Source organism: Pongo abelii, chromosome 23 (genome assembly GCF_028885655.2).
Source record: "Pongo abelii isolate AG06213 chromosome 23, NHGRI_mPonAbe1-v2.0_pri, whole genome shotgun sequence".
In the NCBI taxonomy this organism is placed as follows: Eukaryota; Metazoa; Chordata; class Mammalia; order Primates; family Hominidae; genus Pongo; species Pongo abelii.
This window is the reverse complement of record NC_085929.1, coordinates 34926045-34949024: the sequence shown is the minus strand read 5'-3', so window position 1 is coordinate 34949024 and position 22980 is coordinate 34926045. Positions and strand designations below refer to the sequence as shown.

General features: G+C 40.1%; 1 protein-coding gene and 1 long non-coding RNA gene across 5 annotated transcripts in view; one reads left to right on the top strand and one right to left on the bottom strand.

Moving 5' to 3' along the window:
* Positions 1-259, bottom strand: part of LOC129052726 (uncharacterized) — a 41723-nt gene extending 41464 nt beyond the window's left edge. Inside the window, exon 1 of the long non-coding RNA XR_010139505.1 lies at positions 17-259. This is a non-coding gene — a long non-coding RNA (uncharacterized LOC129052726). The remainder of the gene's footprint in view (positions 1-16) is intronic.
* The window catches only part of TTC28 (tetratricopeptide repeat domain 28), a 741686-nt gene that overhangs the window by 153761 nt on the left and 564945 nt on the right, over positions 1-22980 (top strand). The gene's annotated exons all lie outside the window — the stretch shown is intronic.

Sequence of the window (22980 nt, the reverse complement as noted above, 5' to 3'; positions counted from 1 at the left end):
CTACTTTTTTAGTTACCTGTGATTCTCTTGTTTGTTTTTTCTCATAGTTGTCTGTCATATTATTCTCTTTCTTGGCATATCTTACAGAAATATAGACATTGTGTATAAAAGCTCTGGAGTTAACAGACAGTGTTATCTTCTAGAGAAGTCCACTTTTTACCTTCTACTAGGCAGAGTGTTGGGTGGATCACTTTAATCCAATCAGAGCCTTGAGCTAAGGACTAGCTTGTAGAGCTTTCCATAAAGAGCTCTGGGTGTTCACCGGGGCTCTAGCCCTAATAGGTTCTGAATTCCAATTCCTGTCTCCTCAGCATTCTGAGGCTGCTGAAAATGTCTTGCTTTTCAAAGATTTCCTGCTCAGCCTCCTATCCTGCACAATTTGACAGATATCTTGAGGGAAAAGCTGGCTGTATGTCAGGCTTTGTTCTTTACCTCTCTCTACTCCCTGGGATCTTGGCCCCTCAAGTTTCTAATTTTGTCTTACTATCCCCAAGAGACAACCAAAGCTCTGCTTGTTTTATGTTTTCCAGAAGCAATCTTATGGCTGGGGGAGAGCCTAGATGGATTCTCAGCCTCTTGACCTTTTCCCAGAATCAGCAATGTCCCAAGAGAAAGAGGAGCAGCAGAATATCTGCTCAGCTCTTTTGTTTTCTCCTCTCTGTAATCTTGGCTTTTCTAATTGTAGCTGCTTAATCAGCTCTTTCTAACACCTTTACACAGATAGGCTTTTTTTTAATGTAAGAGATAGGGTCTCCCTCTGTCACCCAGACTGAAGTGCAGAGGCTTGGTCATGGCTCATCATAACTTCAAAGTCCTGGGCTTAAGTGATTCTCTTGCCTTGGCCTCCTAGTAGCTGGGACTGCGGGTGTACACTACCATGCCCAGTTAATTTTTTTTAGTTTTTTTTTTTTTTGGTAGAGATAGGATCTTGCTATGTTGTGCAGGTTGGTCCTGGACTCCTGGCCTCAAGCTATCCTCTCGCCTTGGCCTCCCAAATCCCTGAATTATAGGCATGAGCCACTGCCCCTGGCCTCAACATAGTTTTAAAATATATATTATTTGGATTTTTGGAGGAATTTGTTTTGTTTTGTTTTGTTCGAGATAGAGTCTTGCCCTGTCGCCCAGGCTGGAGTGCAGCGGCACATTTTGGCTCACTGCAACCTCCGCCTCCCATGTTCAAGTGATTCTCCTGCCTCAGGCTCCCAAGTAGCTGGGAGTACAGGCACGTGCCACTACGCCTGGCTAATTTTTGTATTTTTAGTAGAGACAGGGTTTTACCATGTTGGCCAGGCTGGTCTTGAAATCCTGACTTGAAGTGATCTGCCCACCTCGGCCTCCCAAACTGCTGGGATTACAAGCTTGTGCTACCTTGCCAGGCCCTGTTTTGTTTTTTAGATATGGTCTTACTCTATTGCCCAGGCTGGAATGCGGTGGTGTGATCATATCTCACTGCAGCCTCGAACTCCTGGGCTTAAGCAATCCTCTTACTTTAGCCCCCTGAGTAGCAGGGACCACACGCACATGCCACCACGCCTGGCTGATTTTTTGTTTATTTGTTCATTTACTTTTTGTAGAGACAAGGTCTCATGATGGTACCCAGGCTGTGGAGGATAGTTTTGATAGGTGAGTTGGTCTGCCACAAATGATTCCATCCTACCTGAAATCAGTAGTTTGACCTAACTGGATGATCTTGCTGCTTTTGCCTTTGAGTGAGTTGAGTGTTGGTCAGAGGAACTCACTAGATTTTATAGCTTATTCATACATATGCAGTTGATCTCCAGTTATTCACTGTAAGAGGGGACAGTTTTGGAGATTCATAAGATGTGTACATGAGACATTAGTTTATGAAAAGCCTTTACAGACTTATAAAGCACTTTCACAGATGTTAATTCATTAGGTCCTTTCAATTTTGTAAGGATAAGCATTATTATCTTCAATTAAGAGTTGAGTTAGGAAAGACTATTGCCTTCTGTCTTCTATTTGCTGCTTTTGGGTAAAGTTGGGACTCAAACCTAGATTGTATGAGACCACATCTAGTATTTTTTCCCATCTGCATCCATTTGGAACTATAGAAACTGGCTTTTGTGTAAATCAATTTGTCTTATTGCCTACTATGAAATATTAGAACTGTAAAATAGTGTATTATTTACAGATATACTCAAAGGACTCTCTCTCTCTCTCTTTACTTTGTCCTAAGTAGAATGTAAAGCTCACAAATTGTTTTGTGTTTTGCTTTAACTGTCAACACTTGAATGTGTTACATTTTACTTGTGTCTATTATTCAGCCAAAGAGAAGGGGGCTTGCTGCCCAATGCACTAGAAGCCAATGCTGTGACACCAAGTTTTGAGAAAAGAAAAGCTTTATATTGCAAGTTGACTAACAAGGAGGCAGGAGTCCAGCTCAAATGTGTTTCCTCATGCTGACTTTAAGGCAGTAATTTTATAAGAAAAGGCTGAGGGGTAGATGCTGAGATTAGCAGGTGATTGGTGAAAGTAAAGAGGAGGTCTGGTAAAGTCCTCAGGCATGCACAGTTACCTCTTCATGCCTCCTCATGGGTCCCATGTGCAAATGGGGGGAGAGTTAGTGTGAAACATCTGGTAGAAATGAACACCGTGATGTCCGCAAGTTATTTCTGTGCAAACTCCAGTTGGCCATATTGGTTTCAACTGATTTCAGCCAGTTTTATCTTATAAGTAGAGAGAGTTTCGGCATTTCAGCAAGTTGTTTCTTTTTTTGTCTGCCATCCTGCAAACCATTTGTTAGTCATTGGTGTCTTTAACTCTTTAGGGGCATAGTTTCATGTCTTGTTTGTTTTTCTTCATCCTCCAGTTCAGTAAAATGACCAAAGCAAAATTGAAGTGCCAGAAGAGAAATAAGACCTTTGAATTATCCATAGATAGAAGAGATATGTTCTTCTATTCCTAATGGACCCAGGTTACTGTGACGGTTCCTGGATCTGATTGTTAAAAATTTTCAGTCATCTTCTTTGTTACCTTCCACTTAGTATGTTATCAATGGCTTGCTTCCTGCTACACTTCTCCCTGCTCTCTCTCTTTGACTATTTCTGATCTGCTATTGCTTAGAAAACTTCATAACCAGGGTTGTAAAAATTATCTTAAAAAAATAAGAATACCATCTTAGGATTTCAGAGGGTGGCTAGAAATTGAGGTCCAGAAAAATTAAGTGACTTGCCCAATGCACATGCACAGCCTGTCAACACATTTGACAAGAAAAACAGAATCTTCTATGTACTGTACTATAGTCTTTAATTTTTTTCATCATTTAAAATTTTTAGTCCCTGAATGACGGCCTAGGAGACTGTATTGAGTACAGCATATTAGTCATGAAGACCTTTTTACCACCTTCATAATTGATAGATGAATTCTATCTTTTTACTATCTTCCTAATTGATAGATGAATTCTGCCAAACATGTTACTTCCACATAAGTTTGTTTGTGTGCTTACACTTATTTAATCTTATATACTAATTCTTCGTAGGTGTTTATACTTATTTAGCCTTATATAGTAATTCTTTTTTTAAAAAATAGAGACAGGGTCTTACTCTGTCACGTAGGCTTGTAGTGCAGTGGTCAATCATAGTTCGCTGTAACCTCACTGCTTGAGCGATCCTCCTGCTTCAGCTTCCTGAGTAGCTGGGACTACAGGTGTGTGCCACCATCCCTGGCTAATTTTTCTATTTTTCATAGAGATGAGGTTCTGCCATGTTGCCCAGGCTGTTCTTGAACTTCTGTCCTCAAGCAATCCTTGTGTCTGGGCCTCCCAAAGCGCTGGGATTACAGATGCAAGCCTACCATGCCTGGCCTTTGTATACTCATTTTCAAAAATTTAAGTCTATCATCTGTGATTTGAGAATAGGTATTTGTTAATATAAACAAACCAGATAACATCTCAGTTCTCCAAACCCCATGCAGCTCAACACTAAAGCAGTCTTCATGAATCTGAAATTTTTGTGCAGAGAAAGCCAATGATAGGAACATTTTAAAATTTCTGCTAAGAATTGCTGAGCATAATATATCTAGTATTTATAGTAGATATGCCATCAATGCTTAATAAACATTTGAAAAACCCTCTCTAAAAACTGCAGAAAAAAGATGCACACCTGTAATCCCAGCTACTTGGGTTAAGGTAGGAGAATCGTTTGAGTCTAGCTTGGGCAACATAGTGGGACCTTGAATCTAAAAAAAAATACAATAAATAAAATAAAAATTTAAAAAATGTTAAAAAAATTAAAACTTCGGAAAAGAGAAAAATTGCTTAATAATCACTTTGAATGCGTTTGAGTTTAATATATTATGAAATATTGATGTAAAGAGTTGTAAATATTTTCACCCTACAGCCCTAATTAGAATAGTCAGAATGTTGCTTTAATAAGTACTTAGTAAACATATTCAAGAAATTTAAATGACTTTATGAAGTTTTTTTTCAGTTGGGATGAATTGTAGGACTCCATCGGGAAGAGAAATTCTTGAAGTCTGAAGACTGAGACATTCTGTAGCTTAAAAGTTTTCTTACCACGAAAATAGCCTTGCCATTGGCTTGTATACTGAATTAATTGGAAGTTCACTGGCCATAATTCTGTCTTCCTAGGATCTGCCTAGAGTTTTCTGTCTGCATTCCATTTTTTGAGGGTGAAGGGGAGTACTTGACTATCTTTTGTAAAGATTTTTCTTTTTCTCTTTAGATTCCTAATAATGCTGGGTATGCCAAATCTTTAATGATGCTCTGTGTAGCCTATAGTTAGGCAAAAGCTGACTGGAAGCTACTGTTCAGCAACTTGATTTTTTTAGTATTTAGGACTTACTAATTTTTACCTTTGGAAAGACAGTTTTATCTCTAGCTCTAACAATTTTATCTCTAGCTTTAACTTTGCAGGGACATGGATGAATCTGGAAACCATCATTCTCAGCAAACTATCCCAAGGACAGAAAACCAAACACCACATGTTCTCACGCATGCTCTAACTTGAGCTTTATACCTTTATTGTAAGTCTTTTTCAGTTTGATCAGTTTGATGTAGAGGAAAGCTGGTGGGCTTTAGATTTGGAAACGCTTGGTTTGAAAACCTAGCTCTGCGATTTACTAACTGTGCAATGCTGGGTAAGAGAGTATTGTCTCTGAGTCTAAGTTCCTCAAGTATAACAGGAGTTATAATGAGTATTATTTACTCACTACAGAGTAGTAAGTTGTAGTGAGTATCATTTATTTATTACTTACATTCAACTGGCAAATGAAAATTTTATCTGTTTATGGTATACAACATAATGTTTTGACATATGTATATGAATACATTGTGAAGTAGCTAAATCAAGCTGATTAACATATCTGTTACTTCACATGCTTATTATTTTTTGTGATGATGAGTATTCTTTTTTGTTTTTTTTCTTATTATACTTTAAGTTCTAGGGTACATGTGCACAACATGCAGGTTTGATACATAGGTATACATGTGCCATGTTGGTTTGCTGCACCCATCAACTAATCATTTACATTAGATATATCTCCTAATGCTATCCCTCCCCAACCCTCCCACCCCCTGACAGGCCCCAGTGTGTGATGTTCCGCGCCCTGTGTCCAAATTATCTCATTGTTCAATTCCTACCTATGAGTGAGAACATGCGGTGTTTGGTTTTCTGTCCTTGTGATAGTTCGCTCAGAATGATGGTTTCCAGCTTCATCCATGTCCCTGCAAAGGATATGAACTCAATGATGAGTATTCTTAATAACACCTGAAAACCATTATATTATCCTAAAGCATGGCACCTATTTTACAATTGAATTGATTTTTCAGAATTATTCTTGTGTTTTACATTTTTAGATAGATTTTGTTTTTGAAATACTTAAATAATTCTTAAGAAGCATCACAATGTCTAGTAGATAATTTCATGCCTCAGAAAATTCATAACATTACCATATTAGTTTACTATTTAAAAATGTTAAGATATGGATAATAAAATCATTTATTTTCCAAATCACATGAATTCACTCAGCTTTTTTTTTTTTTTTTGAGATGGAGTTTCGCTCTTGTCACCCAGGCTGGAGTGTAATGGTGGATCTCAGCTCACTGTAACCTCCGTCTCCTGGGTTCAAATGATTCTCCCGCCTCAGCCTCCTGAGAAGCTGGGATTACAGGTGCACATGACCACACCCGGTTAATTTTTGTATTTTTTAGTAGAGACAGGGTTTCGCCATGTTGGCCAGGCTGGTCTTGAACTTCTGACCTCAGGTGATTTGCCCACCTCAGCCTCCAAAGTGCTGAGATTACAGGCATGAGCTACTGTACGCGGCCGAAGTCACTGAAATTTTTTGAAAATTTTATACATTTATGGTATTTAACATAATGTTTTGCAAATGGCAATTATTACTATCCATTTTTATAAAAAGATGTATTAAGTTATATGATACCTGATTTATTTTGTAATTTATAAAATTTCAGACCCCACTGCATATGCCATGTATAGTGGCTAGCTGGTATCCCACCCTCATGTGAGAAGGGCTAAATGAAGAGATGCTGAGGCCCTTCAAAGTGAGTGCTCTACTCTGTTGCATTGCCCAAAGATTAGATTTCTTGACATTTACGTTAAAACCCTGAACAGTTTGTGCTCGAGAGCTCTGCTATTTGCTAAACTACTTTAGCAAACAGCATGCTGTGAAGCAAGACCCCACCGGAGCCCTTTCTGCAATATCTTTTAATTTTGGTTTTCCTATATGCCCACGTGTGGTTTTATATTATAGACCAATGGAAAAAAAATTTTGATGTGAGTAATGTTGCTTTTTCCTCCAATTTTTCACTGCTTTAAAAAATAATTAAGGAGAGCCTTTAATACCTCTTTGAAAATAATTATGAAGGTTTTTTACTATTTTGAAAGATCATAGAATCCACTATATAGTAATTTTTAAGTATTTTAAATTGGATATTTAACTTTAAATTAGGAAAAACAGAACATTATTGAAAGCTTTTCTTTAATAGAAAAATTGCTTTTTTATTTCATAATTAATTTAAAATATTAGTTACATGAATTATTATTTACAACTTGCATAGTAATTTTCATACATCTCCATAATAAAAATTCACTCTGTAATCTCTTCTATAAAAAGAAGTAAACAGCACCTGCCAGAGCACTGTAGCAACAAGAGCCATCAAGTGTGTATTCACTTCGTTATTCAAAACAACAGTGAAAGAGTTAATAAAAGCTGAATACATTACAGGATTACAAAGATTTTTATTTATTAGGGGATAGGGAGGGTATGGTATATATGGGATGAAACATTAATAACCTCTGTATTCTGCAAGACTGACCTATTGCTTTGGAACTACTCTCTTAGCCCCACAGAGACTGTGAAACAGTGTTTTGGTGGTCTATAGGAAAGGTTCAACTTGGCAAATGTAGTGGTAAGTGATGTCATTGAATGCATACCATATGTATTGAGAGCCAGTGAATGCTATTCTCACTGCTGCACACAGGCATATGTAAGTGTTGGAATGGAAAAATCATTTTTATGAAAATATAGAGAAGTAAAACAAGAATGTTCTGTCCTGAGCCTGATCAGATCACCAGTAGCTGCCAAGAATGAACACTCCGTGTAAGGTTTTCTCTTCTTAATTCTCCAGCTTCCGGCCTTTTGTTGGCTCTCAAAAGTAGTCTATTCAGAAGGCCTTATTCAGCATGTTCTTTCTTGATATGATATGAACACCAAATGAAAGTTCCATTTTCTCCATTAAAGTAAAGCTGGGAGAATATTTTAGTGTGCATGGTTTGCAGCAGATGGAAATGATTAATTGATTTAGCTAACTTGCCAAATTGTTCTCTTTCCCAGTAGAGTTGGGTTTTATCAGAGAGACTCATACTGCTAATCATTGTAACACTTACTAATATATCAGAAAGAATATAATTGTTGTAATTATTCTCATTACTATTATTTAAGACATTATGCTCTAATGCTACACTAATAGATATGTCAAATAAATAAAGCAATTGATTCCTATTAGAAATTTATGACATATAAGATAGAGTAGAAGAATACATGGGGATATAAAAATGTAAAGTAGCCAGTTATTTTACTCTTAAATTTTTATTAGCAAATCAGTGTCCTTACTAAAAGTCAAATGTCATTTTCTTAAGCTTGAATAGATGCTATCTTAAATCTTAATCTCTTTTGTATTTTGTACAGACTGCCTGTTATAACAGTATGATTTTAAGTAATTTTTTAAAAATAATATTTTTTAAAAATAATATTTTAAAAATAATATTTGCCCTTCATAATAGGACATTAGAAATATGAATAATAAAATATATTGTTATAGCAATTCTGTTAACATTTTGATATTTCATTTTAGATTTTTAATATACATATACACATATATACATATAAGAAACATATATGTCTGTATAGATATATGTATATTTTTATTTTTACAAAATTTGGAAATACTCTTTAACTTTTCTCAGCTATTTTTACTTAATAATCTAACTTGATGTTTTCCTGTCATTAAAATGTTTTTAGAAATCTCCTTTTTAATGGAGAATGAATTTTTTAATTAAACAAACTTTTTAAAATTTAGAGACAGGTATCATTCTATTCCCCAGGCTGGAGTGCAGTGGTGCCATCATAGCTTATGCAGCCTCAAATTCTTGGGCTCAAGTGCTTCTCCTGCCTCAGCCTTCCAAGTGCTGGGATTACTGCTGGTGTGAGCCATTGAGCCTGGCCTTAAGGAAGGGGTTTTTGTTTTGTAAAGGAAATACTGCTTTTTGGATTAGAAAAAGTCAATATACCACGTCCATTTCAGCTCCTAAAATTTTAACCAAGGATGCAGTGGGTAGAAGTAAATAGTGAGGTGGCTGAAGCTATCACTATGACACATTAACTCTTACATTGGCTCTTTTCATTCTGCATTTGGGCATGACTCGTATAGGTATAAAGCAAGAGCTAATATCTTCCGGACTGTTCATTAAAAATTCAAAGTATGGGCTGGTTAATAAGCACTACTTACAGTACGAGTATTAAAAAATTTCCAGACCAGGCATGGTGGCTCATGCTTCTGTAATCCAAGTGCTTTGGGAAGCTGAGGTGAGAGGATTGCCTGATCCAGGAGCTTTTGAGTTTATAGTGAGCTACGTTTACACCAGTGTACTCCAGCCTGGGCAGTAGAGCAAGACTGTCTCAAAAAAAAAAAAAAAAAAAAAAAAATCCAGGTTAAAATATTCAAAAGAGAACTTTCTTTTTTTTTTTCTTCTTCCTTCAACTTTTATTTGAAGTTCAGGGGTACACGTGCAGGATGTGCAGGTTTGTTACATAGGTAAAAATGTGCCGTGGTTCTTTGCTGCACAGATCACCCCTTCACCTAGGTATTAAGCCCAGCATCTGTTAGCTTTTCTTCCTGATGCTGTCCCCCAACCTTGACAGGCCCCAGTGTGTGTTGTTACCCACCATGTGTCCATGTATTCTCATCATTCAGCTCCCACTTAGAAGTGAGATGTGCAGTGTTTGGTTTTCTGTTCCTGTGTTAGTTTGCTGAGGACAATGCTTTCCAACTCCATCTGTGTCCCTGCAAAGGACATTATTTTATTCCTTTTAACGGCTGCATAGTATTCCATGGTGTACATGTACCACATTTTCTTTATCTAGTCTATCATTGGTGGGCATATAGGTTGATTCCTTGTCTTTGCTATTGTGAATAATGCTGCAGTGAACATATGCATACATGTATCTTTATAATAGAATGGTTTATATTCCTTTGGGTATGTACCCAGTAATGAGATTGCTGAGTCAAATGGTATTTCTGCCTCTAGGTCTTTGAGGAATTGCCACACTGTCTTCCATAATGGTTGAACTAATTTACACTCTACCAACAGTGTAAAAGTGTTCCTTTTTCTCTGCTGTTTTTTGACTGTTTTATAATAGCCATTCTGACTGGTGTGATATGATATCTCATTGTGGTTTTGATTTGCGTGTCTCTAATGATCTGTGATGTTGAGCTTTTTTATTATTATTATTATTATTATTATTAATATTATTATTATTATACTTTAGGCTCTATGGTACATGTGCGCAACGTGCAGGTAAGTTACATATGTATACATGTGCCATGCTGGTGCGCTGCACCCACCAACTCGTCATCTAGCATTAGGTATATCTCCCAATGCTATCCCTCCCCCCTCCCCCCACCCCACAACAGTCCCCGAAGTGTGATGTTCCCCTTCCTGTGTCCATGTGTTCTCATTGTTCAATTCCCACCTATGAGTGAGAATATGCGGTGTTTGGTTTTTTGTTCTTGCGATAGTTGACTGAGAATGATGATTTCCAATTTCATCCATGTCCCTACAAAGGACATGAACTCATCATTTTTTATGGCTGCATAGTATTCCATGGTGTATATGTGCCACATTTTCTTAATCCAGTCTATCATTGTTGGACATTTGGGTTGGTTCCAAGTCTTTGCTATTGTGAATAATGCCGCAATAAACATACGTGTGCATGTGTCTTCATAGCAGCATGATTTATAGTCCTTTGGGTATATACCCAGTAATGGGATGGCTGGGTCAAATGGAATTTCTAGTTCTAGATCCCTGAGGAATCGCCACACTGACTTCCACAAGGGTTGAACTAGTTTACAGTCCCACCAACAGTGTAAAAGTGTTCCTATTTCTCCACATCCTCTCCAGCACCTGTTGTTTCCTGACTTTTTAATGATTGCCATTCTAACTGGTGTGAGATGGTATCTCATTGTGGTTTTGATTTGCATTTCTCTGATGGCCAGTGATGGTGAGCATTTTTTCATGTGTTTTTTGGCTGCATAAATGTCTTCTTTTGAGAAGTGTCTGTTCATGTCCTTCGCCCACTTTTTGATGGGGTTGTTTGTTTTTTTCTTGTAAATTTGTTGGAGTTCATTGTAGATTCTGGATATTAGCCCTTTGTCAGATGAGTAGGTTGCAAAAATTTTCTCCCATTTTGTAGGTTGCCTGTTCACTCTGATGGTAGTTTCCTTTGCTGTGCAGAAGCTCTTTAGTTTAATTAGATCCCATTTGTCAATTTTGGCTTTTGTTGCCATTGCTTTTGGTGTTTTAGACATGAAGTCCTTGCCCATGCCTATGTCCTGAATGGTAATGCCTAGGTTTTCTTCTAGGGTTTTTATGGTTTTAGGTCTAACATTTAAGTCTTTAATCCATCTTGAATTGATTTTTGTATAAGGTGTAAGGAAGGGATCCAGTTTCAGCTTTCTACATATGACTAGCCAGTTTTCCCAGCACCATTTATTAAATAGGGAATCCTTTCCCCATTTCTTGTTTTTGTCAGGTTTGTCAAAGATAAGATAGTTGTAGATATGTGGCATTATTTCTGAGGGCTCTGTTCTGTTCCATTGATCTATATCTCTGTTTTGGTACCAGTACCATGCTGTTTTGGTGACTGTAGCCTTGTAGTATAGTTTGAAGTCAGGTAGTGTGATACCTCCAGCTTTGTTCTTTTGGCTTAGGATTGTCTTGGCGATGCGGGCTCTTTCTTGGTTCCATATGAACTTTAAAGTAGTTTTTTCCAATTCTGTGAAGAAAGTCATTGGTAACTTGATGGGGATGGCATTGAATCTGTAAATTACCTTGGGAAGGATGGCCATTTTCATGATATTGATTCTTCCTACTCATGAGCATGGAATGTTCTTCCATTTGTTTGTATCCCCTTTTATTTCCTTGAGCAGTGGTTTGTAGTTCTCCTTGAAGAGGTCCTTCACGTCCCTTGTAAGTTGGATTCCTAGGTATTTTATTCTCTTTGAAGCAATTGTGAATGGGAGTTCACTCATGATTTGGCTCTCTGTTTGTCTGTTATTGATGTATAAGAATGCTTGTGATTTTTGTACATTGATTTTGTATCCTGAGACTTTGCTGAAGTTGCTTATCAGCTTAAGGAGATTTTGGGCTGAGACAATGGGGTTTTCTAGATATACAATCATGTCATCTGCAAACAGGGACAATTTGACTTCCTCTTTTCCTACTTGAATACCCTTGATTTCCTTCTCCTGCCTAATTGCCCTGGCCAGAACTTCCAACACTATGTTGAATAGAAGTGGTGAGAGAGGGCATCCCTGTCTTGTGCCAGTTTTCAAAGGGAATGCTTCCAGTTTTTGCCCATTCAGTATGATATTGGCTGTGGGTTTGTCATAAATAGCTCTTATTATTTTGAGATACGTCCCATCAATACCTAATTTATTGAGAGTTTTTAGCATGAAGGGTTGTTGAATTTTGTCAAAGGCCTTTTCTGCATCTATTGAGATAATCATGTGGTTTTTGTCTTTGGTTCTGTTTATATGCTGGATTACATTTATTGATTTGCGTATATTGAACCAGCCTTGCATCCCAGGGATGAAGCCCACTTGATCATGGTGGATAAGCTTTTTGATGTGCTGCTGGATTCGGTTTGCCAGTATTTTATTGAGGATTTTTGCATCAATGTTCATCAAGGATATTGGTCTAAAATTCTCTTTTTTTGTTGTGTCTCTGCCAGGCTTTGGTATCAGGATGATGCTGGCCTCATAAAATGAGTTAGGGAGGATTCCCTCTTTTTCTATTGATTGGAATAGTTTCAGAAGGAATGGTACCAGTTCCTCCTTGTACCTCTGGTAGAATTCGGCTGTGAACCCATCTGGTCCTGGACTTTTTTTGGTTGGTAAGCTATTGATTATTGCCACAATTTCAGCTCCTGTTATTGGTCTATTCAGAGATTCAACTTCTTCCTGGTTTAGTCTTGGGAGGGTGTATGTGTTGAGGAATTTATCCATTTCTTCTAGATTTTCTAGTTTATTTGCGTAGAGGTGTTTGTAATATTCTCTGATGGTAGTTTGTATTTCTGTGGGATCGGTGGTGATATCCCCTTTATAATTTTTTATTGCATCTATTTGATTCTTCTCTCTTTTTTTCTTTATTAATCTTGCTAGCGGTCTATCAATTTTGTTGATCCTTTCAAAAAACCAGCTCCTGGATTCATTTATTTTTTGAAGGGTTTTTTGTGTCTCTATTTCCTTCAGTTCTGCTCTGATTTTAGTTATTTCTTGCCTTCTGCTAGCTTTTGAATGTGTTTGCTCTTGCTTTTCTAGTTCTTTTAATTGTGATGTTAGGGTGTCAATTTTGGATCTTTCCTGCTTTCTCTTGTGGGCATTTAGTGCTATAAATTTCCCTCTACACACTGCTTTGAATGCATCCCAGAGATTCTGGTATGTTGTGTCTTGGTTCTTGTTGGTTTCAAAGAACATCTTTATTTCTGCCTTCATTTCGTTATGTACCCAGTAGTCATTCAGGAGCAGGTTGTTCAGTTTCCATGTAGTTGAGCAGTTTTGAGTGAGATTCTTAATCCTGAGTTCTAGCTTGATTGCACTGTGATCTGAGAGATAGTTTGTTATAATTTCTGTTCTTTTACATTTATTGAGGAGAGCTTTACTTCCAAGTATATGGTCAATTTTGGAATAGGTGTGGTGTGGTGCTGAAAAGAATGTATATTCTGTTGATTTGGGGTGGAGAGTTCTGTAGATGTCTATTAGGTCCGCTTGGTGCAGAGCTGAGTTGAATTCCTGGGTATCCTTGTTGACTTTCTGTCTCATTGATCTGTCTAATGTTGACAGTGGGGTGTTAAAGTCTCCCATTATTAATGTGTGGGAGTCTAAGTCTCTTTGTAGGTCACTCAGGACTTGCTTTATGAATCTGGGTGCTCCTGTATTGGGTGCATATATATTTAGGATAGTTAGCTCTTCTTGTTGAATTAATCCCTTTACCATTGTGTAATGGCCTTCTTTGTCTCTTTTGATCTTTGTTGGTTTAAAGTCTGTTTTATCAGAGACTAGGATTGCAACCCCTGCCTTTTTTTGTTTTCCATTTGCTTGGTAGATCTTCCTCCATCGTTTTATTTTGAGCCTATGTGTGTCTCTGCACGTGAGATGGGTTTCCTGAATACAGCACACTGATGGGTCTTGAGTCTTTATCCAGTTTGCCAGTCTGTGTCTTTTAATTGGAGCATTTAGTCCATTTACATTTAAAGTTAATATTGTTATGTGTGAATTTGATCCTGTCATTATGATGTTAGCTGGTTATTTTGCTCGTTAGTTGATGCAGTCTCTTCCTAGTCTCGATGGTCTTTACATTTTGGTATGATTTTGCAGTGGCTGGTACCGGTTGTGCCTTTCCATGTTTAGCGCTTCCTTCAGAAGGAGCTCTTTTAGGGCAGGCCTGGTGGTGACAAAATCTCTCAGCATTTGCTTGTCTGTAAAGTATTTTATTTCTCCTTCACTTATGAAGCTTAGTTTGGCAGGATATGAAATTCTGGGTTGAAAATTCTTTTCTTTAAGAATGTTGAATATTGGCCCCCACTCTCTTCTGGCTTGTAGGGTTTCTGCCGAGAGATCCGCTGTTAGTCTGATGGGCTTCCCTTTGATGGTAACCCGACCTTTCTCTCTGGCTGCCCTTAACATTTTTTCCTTCATTTCAACTTTGGTGAATCTGACAATTATGTGTCTTGGAGTTGCTCTTCTCGAGGAGTATCTTTGTGGCGTTCTCTGTATTTCCTGAATCTGAATGTTGGCCTGCCTTGCTAGATTGGGGAAGTTCTCCTGGATAATATCCTGCAGAGTGTTTTCCAACTTGTTTCCATTCTCCCCGTCACTTTCAGGTACACCATTCAGACGTAGATTTGGTCTTTTCACATAGTCCCACATTTCTTGGAGGCTTTGTTCGTTTCTTTTTATTCTTTTTTCTCTAAACTTCCCTTCTCGCTTCATTTCATTCATTTCATCTTCCAGGGCTGATACCCTTTCTTCCATTTGATCGTATCGGCTCCTGAGGCTTCTGCATTCTTCACGTAGTTCTGGAGCCTTGGTTTTCAGCTCCATCAGCTCCTTTAAGCACTTCTCTGTATTGGTTATTCTAGTTATACATTCTTCTAAATTTTTTTCAAAGTTTTCAACTTCTTTGCCTTTGGTTTGAATATCCTCCCGTAGCTTGGAGTAATTTGATTGTCTGAAGCCGCCTTCTCTCAGCTCGTCAAAGTCATTCTCCGTCCAGCTTTGTTCCGTTGCTGGTGAGGAACTGCGTTCCTTTGGAGGAGGAGAGGTACTCTGCTTTTTAGAGTTTCCAGTTTTTCTGCTCTGTTTTTTCCCCATCTTTGTGGTTTTATCTACTTTTGGTCTTTGATGATGGTGATGTACAGATGGGTTTTTGGTGAGGATGTCCTTTCTGTTAGTTTTCCTTCTAACAGATAGGACCCTCAGCTGCAGGTCTGTTGGAGTACCTGGCCCGCCGTGTGAGGTGTCAGTCTGCCCCTGCTGGGGGGTGCCTCCCAGTTAGGCTGCTCGGGGGTCAGGGGTCAGGGACCCACTTGAGGAGGCAGTCAGCCCGTTCTCAGATCTCCAGCTGCATGCTGGGAGAACCACTGCTCTCCTCAAAGCTGTCAGACCAGGGACATTTGTCTGCAGAGGTTACTGCTGTCTTTTTGTTTGTCTGTGCCCTGCCCCCAGAGGTGGAGCCTACAGAGACAGGCAGGCCTCCTTGAGCTGTGGTGGGCTCCACCCAGTTCAAGCTTCCTGGCTGCTTTGTTTACCTAAGCGAGCCTGGGCAATGGCGGGCGCCCCTCCCCCAGCCTGGCTGCCGACTTGCTGTTTGATCTCAGACTGCTGTGCTAGCAATCAGCGAGACTCCGTGGGCGTAGGACCCTCTGAGCCAGGTGTGGGCTATACTCTCCTGGGGCACCGTTTCCTAAGCCCGTCGGAAAAGCACAGTATTCGGGTGGGAGTGGCCCGATTTTCCAGGTGCCGTCTGTTACTCCTGGAAAGGGAACTCCCTGACCCCTTGCGCTTCCCGAGTGAGGCAATGCCTCGCCCCTGCTTCGGCTGGCGCACGGTGCACTCACCCACTGACCTGCGCCCACTGTCTGGCACTCCCTAGTGAGATGAACACGGTACCTCAGATGGAAATGCAGAAATCACCCGTCTTCTGCGTCGCTCGCGCTGGGAGCTGTAGACAGGAGCTGTTCCTATTCGGCCGTCTTGGCTCCTCCTCCTGAGCTGTTTTTCATATGTTTGTTGGCCTCATGTATGTCTTCTTTTGAGAAGTGTCTGTCCATGTCCTTTGCTCACTTTTTAATGGGTTTTTTTTTTTTTGTAATTTAAGTTCCTTGTAGACTCTGGATATTAGACCTTCGTCAGATGGATAGACTGCAAAAATTTTCTCCCATTCTGTAGGTTTTCCGTTCACTCCGATGATAGTTTCTTTTGCTGTGAAGAAGCTCTTTAGTTTAATTAATTAATTAAACTTGGAATTGCTTTTGGTGTTTTTGTCATAAAATCTTTGCCCATGCCTATGTCTTGAATTATGGTATTGCATAGATTTTCTTCTAGGGGTTTTATAGGTTTGGTTTTTTTTGTTTTTTTTTTTCCTTTTTTCTGAGACGGAGTCTCGCTATATCACCTAGGCTGGAGTGCAGTGGCATGATCTCAGCTCACTGCAACCTCCACCTCCTGAGTTCAAACAATTCTCCTGCTTATCCTTCTGAGTAGCTAGGATTACAGGTGTGCGCCACCATGCCCGGCTAATTTTTGTATTTTTAGTAGAGATAGGGTTTCACCATGTTTGTCAGGCTGGCCTTGAACTCCTGACCTCGTGATCCACCTGCCTCAGCCTCCCATAGTGCTTGGATTACGGGCATGAGCCACTTTCCCTGGCCAGGATAGTTTTGGGTTTTACATTTAAGTGTTTAATCCATCTTGAGTTGATTTTTGTATATGGTGTAAGGAAGGGGTCCAGTTTTAATTTTCTGCATATGGCTAGCCATTTCTCCCAGCACCATTTATTAAATAGGGAATCCTTTCCTCATCGCTTGTTTTTATCAGGGTTGTCAAAGATCTGATGGTTGCAGGTGTGCAGGCTTATTTCTGAGTTCTGTATTCTGTTCCATTGGTCTATGTGTCTGTTTTTGTACCAGTACCATGCTGTTTTGGTTACTGTAGCCTTGTAGTATAGTTTGAAGTTGGGTAGCATGATGCTTCCAGCTTTGCTCTTTTTGTTTAGGCTTGTCTTGGTTATTTGGGCTCCCCTTTGGTTCCATATGAATTTTAAAATGGTTTTTCTTAATTCTGTGAAGAATGTCCCTGGTAGTTTGATAGGAATACCATTGAATCTGTAAATTACTTTGGGCAGTATGGCCATTTTCATGAGTATTGATTTTTCCTGTCCATGAGCATGAAATGTTTTCCCATTTTTTTGTGTCCTCTCTGATTTCTTTGGGCAGTGATTTGTAGTTCTTTCTGAAGAGGTCCTTCACCTCTCTTGTTAGCTGTATTCCTAGGTATTTTATGCTCTTTGTAGCAGTTGTGAATGGGGGTTCATTCATGATTGGTCTCTCTGCTTGCCTGTTATTGGTGTATAGGAATGCTAGTGATTTTTGCACATTGATTTTGTATCCTGAGAGTTTGCAGAAGTTGTTTTTCAGCTTAGGAAGCTTTTGGGCTGAGACAGTGGAGTTTTCTAGATACAGGATCATGTCATCTGCAAACGAAGATAATTTGACTTCTTCTCTTTCTATTTGAATATGCTTTATTTCTTTCTCTTGCTCTATTGCCCTGGCCAGAACTTCCAGTACTATGTTGGAGAGGGGGCATCCTTGTCTTCTGTTGGTTTTCAAGGGAATGCTTCCAGCCTTTGCCCATTCAGTATGATATTGGTTGTGGGTTTGTCATAGATGGCTATTACTATTTTGAGGTATGTTCCTTTAATACCTAGTTTATTGAGAGTTTTTAACATGAAGCAATGTTGAATTTCATTGAAGGCCTTTTCTGCATCTATTGAGATAATCATGTGGTTTTTGTCTTCAGTTCTGTTTATGTGATGAATCACATTTATTGATTTGTGTATGTTGAACCAACTTTGCATCCCAGGGATGGAAGCCAACTTCATTGTGGTCGATAAGCTTTGTGATGTGCTGCTGGATTCGGTTTGCCAGTATTTTATTGAGGATTTTTGCATTGATATTCATCAGGATATTGACTTGATGTTTTGTATCTCTGCCAGCTTTTGGTATTAGGATGATGCTGGCCTCATAGAATGAGTTGGGGAGGAGTCCCTCCTTTTTAATTTTTTGGAATAGTTTCAGTAGAAATAGCACCAGGTCTTCTTTGTACCTCTGGTGGAATTCAGCCTGTGGATCTGTCTGGTCATGGGCTTTTTTTGGTTGGTAGGCTATTTATTTCTGCCTCAATTTCAGAACTTGTTATTTGTCTATTCAGGGATCCAGTTTCTTCCTGGTTCAGTTTTTGGAGAGTGCATGTGTCCAGGAATTTATCCATTTCTTCTAATAGATTTTCTAGTTTATGTGCATAGAAATGTTTGTAGCATTCTCTGATGGTTGTTTGTATTTCTGAGGGGTCAGTGGTGATATTCCCCTTATCATTTTTTATTGTGTTTATTTGATTCTTCTCTCTTTTCTTATTAATCTAGCTTTCAGTCATCTATTTTATTATTTAAAAAAAAAACAGCTCCTGAATTCATTGATTGTTTTTTGAAGGGCTTTTCATGTCTCCATCTCCTTCAGTTCCACTCTGATATTAGTTATTTCTTGTCCTCTGCTAGCTTTGGGGTTTGTTTGCTCTTGGTTCTCTAGTTCTTTTAGTTGAGATGTTAGGTTATTAACTTGAGATCTTTCTAGCTTTTTGATTTGGGCGTGTAATGCTACACATTTCCCTCTTAACACTGCTTTAGCTGCATCCCAGAGATTCTGGTACATTGTCTCTTTGTTCTCAGTAGTTTCAAAGAACTTCTTGATTTCTTTCTTAGTTTCATTATTTATCCAAGAGTCATTCAGGAGCAGGTTGTTCAATTTCTGTGTAGTTGTATGGTTTTGAGTGAATTTCTTGAGTTCTGATTTGATTGCACTGTGGTCTGAGAGACTGTTATGATTTGAGTTCTTTTGCATTTGCTGAAGACTGTTTTAAATCCAATTATGTGATCAATTTTAGAGTAAGTGCAATATGGTGATGGGATGAATGTTTATTCTGTTGTTTCTGGGTAGAAAGTATTTTTTTTTTTTTTTTTGAAGGCAGAATCTCACTTTGTCGCCCAGGCTAGAGTGCAGTGGCGCAATCTCAGCTCACTGGAACCTCCGTCTCCTGTGTTTAAGCAATTCTCCTGCCTCAGCCTCCTTAGAAGCTGGGATTACAGGACATGCCACTGTGCTCAGCTAATTTTACTATTTTTAGTAGAGATGGGGTTTTGCTGTGTTGGTGGCTAGGCTGGTCTCGAACTCCTGGCTTTAAGTGATCTGCCCACCTGGCCTCCCAAAATGCTGGGATTACAGGCATGAGCCACTGTGCCTGGCTTAGGTGGAGAGTTCTGTAGATCTCTATCAGGTCCACTTGATCCAGAACTGAGTTCAGGTCCTGAGTATTTTTGTTAATTTTCCGTCTTGATGATCTAATATTGTCAGTGGGGTGTTAAAGTCTCCCACTATTTTTATGTGGGAGTCTAAAGTCTAAGTCTCTTTGTAAGTCTCTAAGAACTTGCTTTATGAATCTGGATACTCCTGTATTGGTGCATATGTATTTAGGATAGTTAGCTCTTCTTGTTGAATTGAACCCTTTACCATTATGTAATGCCCTTCTTAGTCTTTTTTTTGATCTTTGTTGGTTTAAAGTGTGTTTTGTGGGCTGGGCATGGTGGCTCACGCCTGTAATCCCAGCACTTTGGGAGGCTGAGGTGGGTGGATCACCTGAGGTCAGGAGTTTGAGACCATCCTCGCCAACATGGTGAAACCCCGTCTCTACTAAAAATATAAAAAATTAGCTGGGCATCTTGGCAGGTGCCTGTAATCCCAGGTACTCGGGAGGCTGAGATAGGGGAAGCTCTTGAACCCGGGAGGCAGAGGTTGCAGTGAGCTGACATCCTGCCATTGCACTCCAGCCGGGGCAAGAAGAAACTCCATCTCAATAAAATAAAATAAAATAAAACTAAATAAATAAATAAAATGCGTTTTGTCAGAAACCAGGATTGAGACCCCTGTTTTTTTCTGTTTTGCATTTGCTTGGTAAATTTTCCTCCATCCCTTTATTTTGAGACTGTTTGTCTTTGCATGTGAGATGTGAAGACAGCATACTGATGGGTGTTGGCTCTTTATCTAGCTTTCCATCTGTGTCTTTTAATTGGTGCATTTAGGCCATTTACATCTAAGTTTAGTATTGTTATGTGTGAATTTCATCCTGGCATCATGATGCTAGCTGGTTATTTTGCAGACTTGTTTATGTGATTGCTTCTTGGTGTCACTGGTCTATGTACTTCAGTGTGTTTTTGTAGTGGCTGGTAGTGGTTTTCCTTTCCGTATTTAGTGCTTCCTTCAGGAGCTCTTGCAAGGCAGGCCTGGTGGTGACGAATTCCCTCAGCATTTGCTTGTCTGAAAAGAATCTTATTTCTCCTTCACTTATGAAGCTTAGTTTGGCCAGGTATGAAATTTTGGGTTGGAAATCTTTTCTTTAAGAATGTTGAATACTGGCCCCCACTCTCTTCTGACTTGTAGGGTTTACACTAACAGGTCTGCTATTAGTCTGATAGGCTTCCCTTTGTAGGTGACCTGGCCTTTCTCTTCAGCTGCCCTTAACATTTTTTCTTTCATTTTGACCTGTGAGAATCTGATGATTATATGTCTTGGGGTTGGTCTTCTTGTGGAGTATTTTACCGGGGTTCTTGCATTTCCTGAATTTGAATGTTGGCCTGTCTTGCTAGGTTGGGGAAGTTCTCCTGGATGATATTTTGAAGCATGTTTTCCAACTTGGTTCCATTGTCCCTGTCTCTTTCAGGAACCCCAGTCAGTCATAGGTTCAGTCTCTTTACATAATGTCATATGTCTTTGAGGTTTTGTTCCTTTTCATTCTTTTTTCTCTATTCTTGTCTGCCTGTCTTATTTCAGAAAGATAGCTTCAGGCTCTGAGAGTCTTTCCTTGGCTTGGTCTATTCTGCTGTTGTTACTTGTGATGGCATTGTGAGATTTTCATGTTATGTTTTTCAGCTCGCTCCATCAGGTTGGTTATGTTCCTCTCTAAACTGGCTATTCTGGCTATCAGCTCCTGTATTTTATCATGATTGTTAGCTTCTTTGCATTGGGTTACAACGTGCTCCTTTAGCTCAGCAAAGTTTGTTATTACCCACCTTCTGAAGTCTACTTCTGTCAATTCAGCCATCTCAGCCTCACCCTAGTTCTGTGCCCTTGCTGGAGAGGTGTTGGGGTCATTTGAGGAGAAGAGGCACTCTGGCTTTTTGAGTTTTCAGTATTTTTGTGTTGATTCTTTCTCATCTTTGTGGGTTTATCTACTTTCAGTCTTTGAGGTTGCTGACCTTTGAATGGAATTTTTGTGGGGTCTGTTTTGTTGATGTTGTTGTTTTCTGTTTGTTTTTCTTTTAACAGATAGACCACTCTTCTTTAGGGCTGCTGCAGTTTGCTGGGGGTCTGCTCCAGACCCTAGTTGCCTGGGCTTTTCCCATGCCTGGAGGTATCACCAGTGAAAGCTGTGAAACAGCAAAGATGGCAGCCTGCTCCTTCTTCTGGATGCTGTGTCCCAGGGGATTACTGATCTGTTGCTGGCCTGAACATGCCTGTAGGAGGTGACTGGAGACCCCTGTTGGGAGGTCTCACCTAGTCAGGAGGAATAGGATCAGAGAACTGCTTAAAGAAGCAGTCTGGCTGCTTTTTGGTAGAGCAGGTGTGCTGCATTCGGGGGGGACCTTTCCTTGTCCAGAATGTTTGTGTTCTCCAAAGCTGGTAGGCCGGAACAGCTGAGTCTACCGAACCACTGAGATGGCAGCCACCCCTCCCCCTGGGGAGCTCTGTCCCAGGGAGAGATCAGAGTACTGTCTGTAGAACCCTTGCTGGAGTGACTGAAACCCCTGCAGGGAGGTCCTGCCTGTGAGGGGGAATGGATCAGGGTCGCAATTAAAGAAGCAGTCTGGCCACGATCTGGCAAGGCAGCTGTGCTGCACTGTGGGAGACCCTTCCTAGTTCGGACTGTTTGTATTCTCCAAAGCCAGCCGGCTGGAACAGCTGAATCTACTGAACCACAGAGACGGTGGCCACCCTTCTTCCCCGGGAACTCCGTTCCAACTCCGGCCGACTCCAGCCTGTTGCTGTTTGGCGGCTGGAATTCCAAGCCAGTGGGTCTTAACTGGCTTCCAGTGACGTGCCGTGGAAGTGGGGCCTGCAGAGTGACACTGCTTGGCTCCCTAAATTCAGCCCCAGTTCCTAGGGGTATGCATGGTTGGATCTTCTGCCTTGCGGGGGATTCTGGGGCTGAAGTAGGTAAAACTTCTGGGTTTCTCTGTGTGTCTGAGTGGCTGCTCTGCAGATACTTCACATAGCTCTGTGTATTGGATCCAAGGCCCTGGTATCCTGGGCTCCTGAGGCGATCTCCTGATCTGCGGGTTGCAAAGATTCATGGGAGAAGTGTGGTTCCCTCACTACTTCCCTTGGCTGGGGGTGGGGGTTCCTTTGGCTCTGTGCCATTCCTGGGTGGGCTGTCACCCCACTCTGCTTTTTGTGGTCCTCCTTGGATCGAGTTGTTGCCTAGACAGTTCCACTGTGAGGACCTGGATATTTCAGCTGAAGGTGCTGAATTCACTCGCTGCTTTCATTCCTTTCGGAGTGCCGCAGAGCGCAGCTGCTTCTAATTGGCCATCTTGCAAGAGAAGCTTCTAAAGTTTTAAACTGTTTTTTTTTTTTTTTGAGACGGAGTCTCGCTCTGTCGCCCAGGCTGGAGTGCAGTGGCACAATCTCGGCTCACTGCAAGCTCTGCCTCCTGGATTCAAGCAGTTCTCCTGCCTCACCCTTCCGAGTAGCTGGGATTACAGGCATGTGCCACCATGCCTGCCTAATTTTTTTGCATTTTTAGTAGAGACGGGGTTTCACCGTGTTAGCCAGGATGGTCTCAATCTCCTGACCTTGTGATCCGCCCACCTC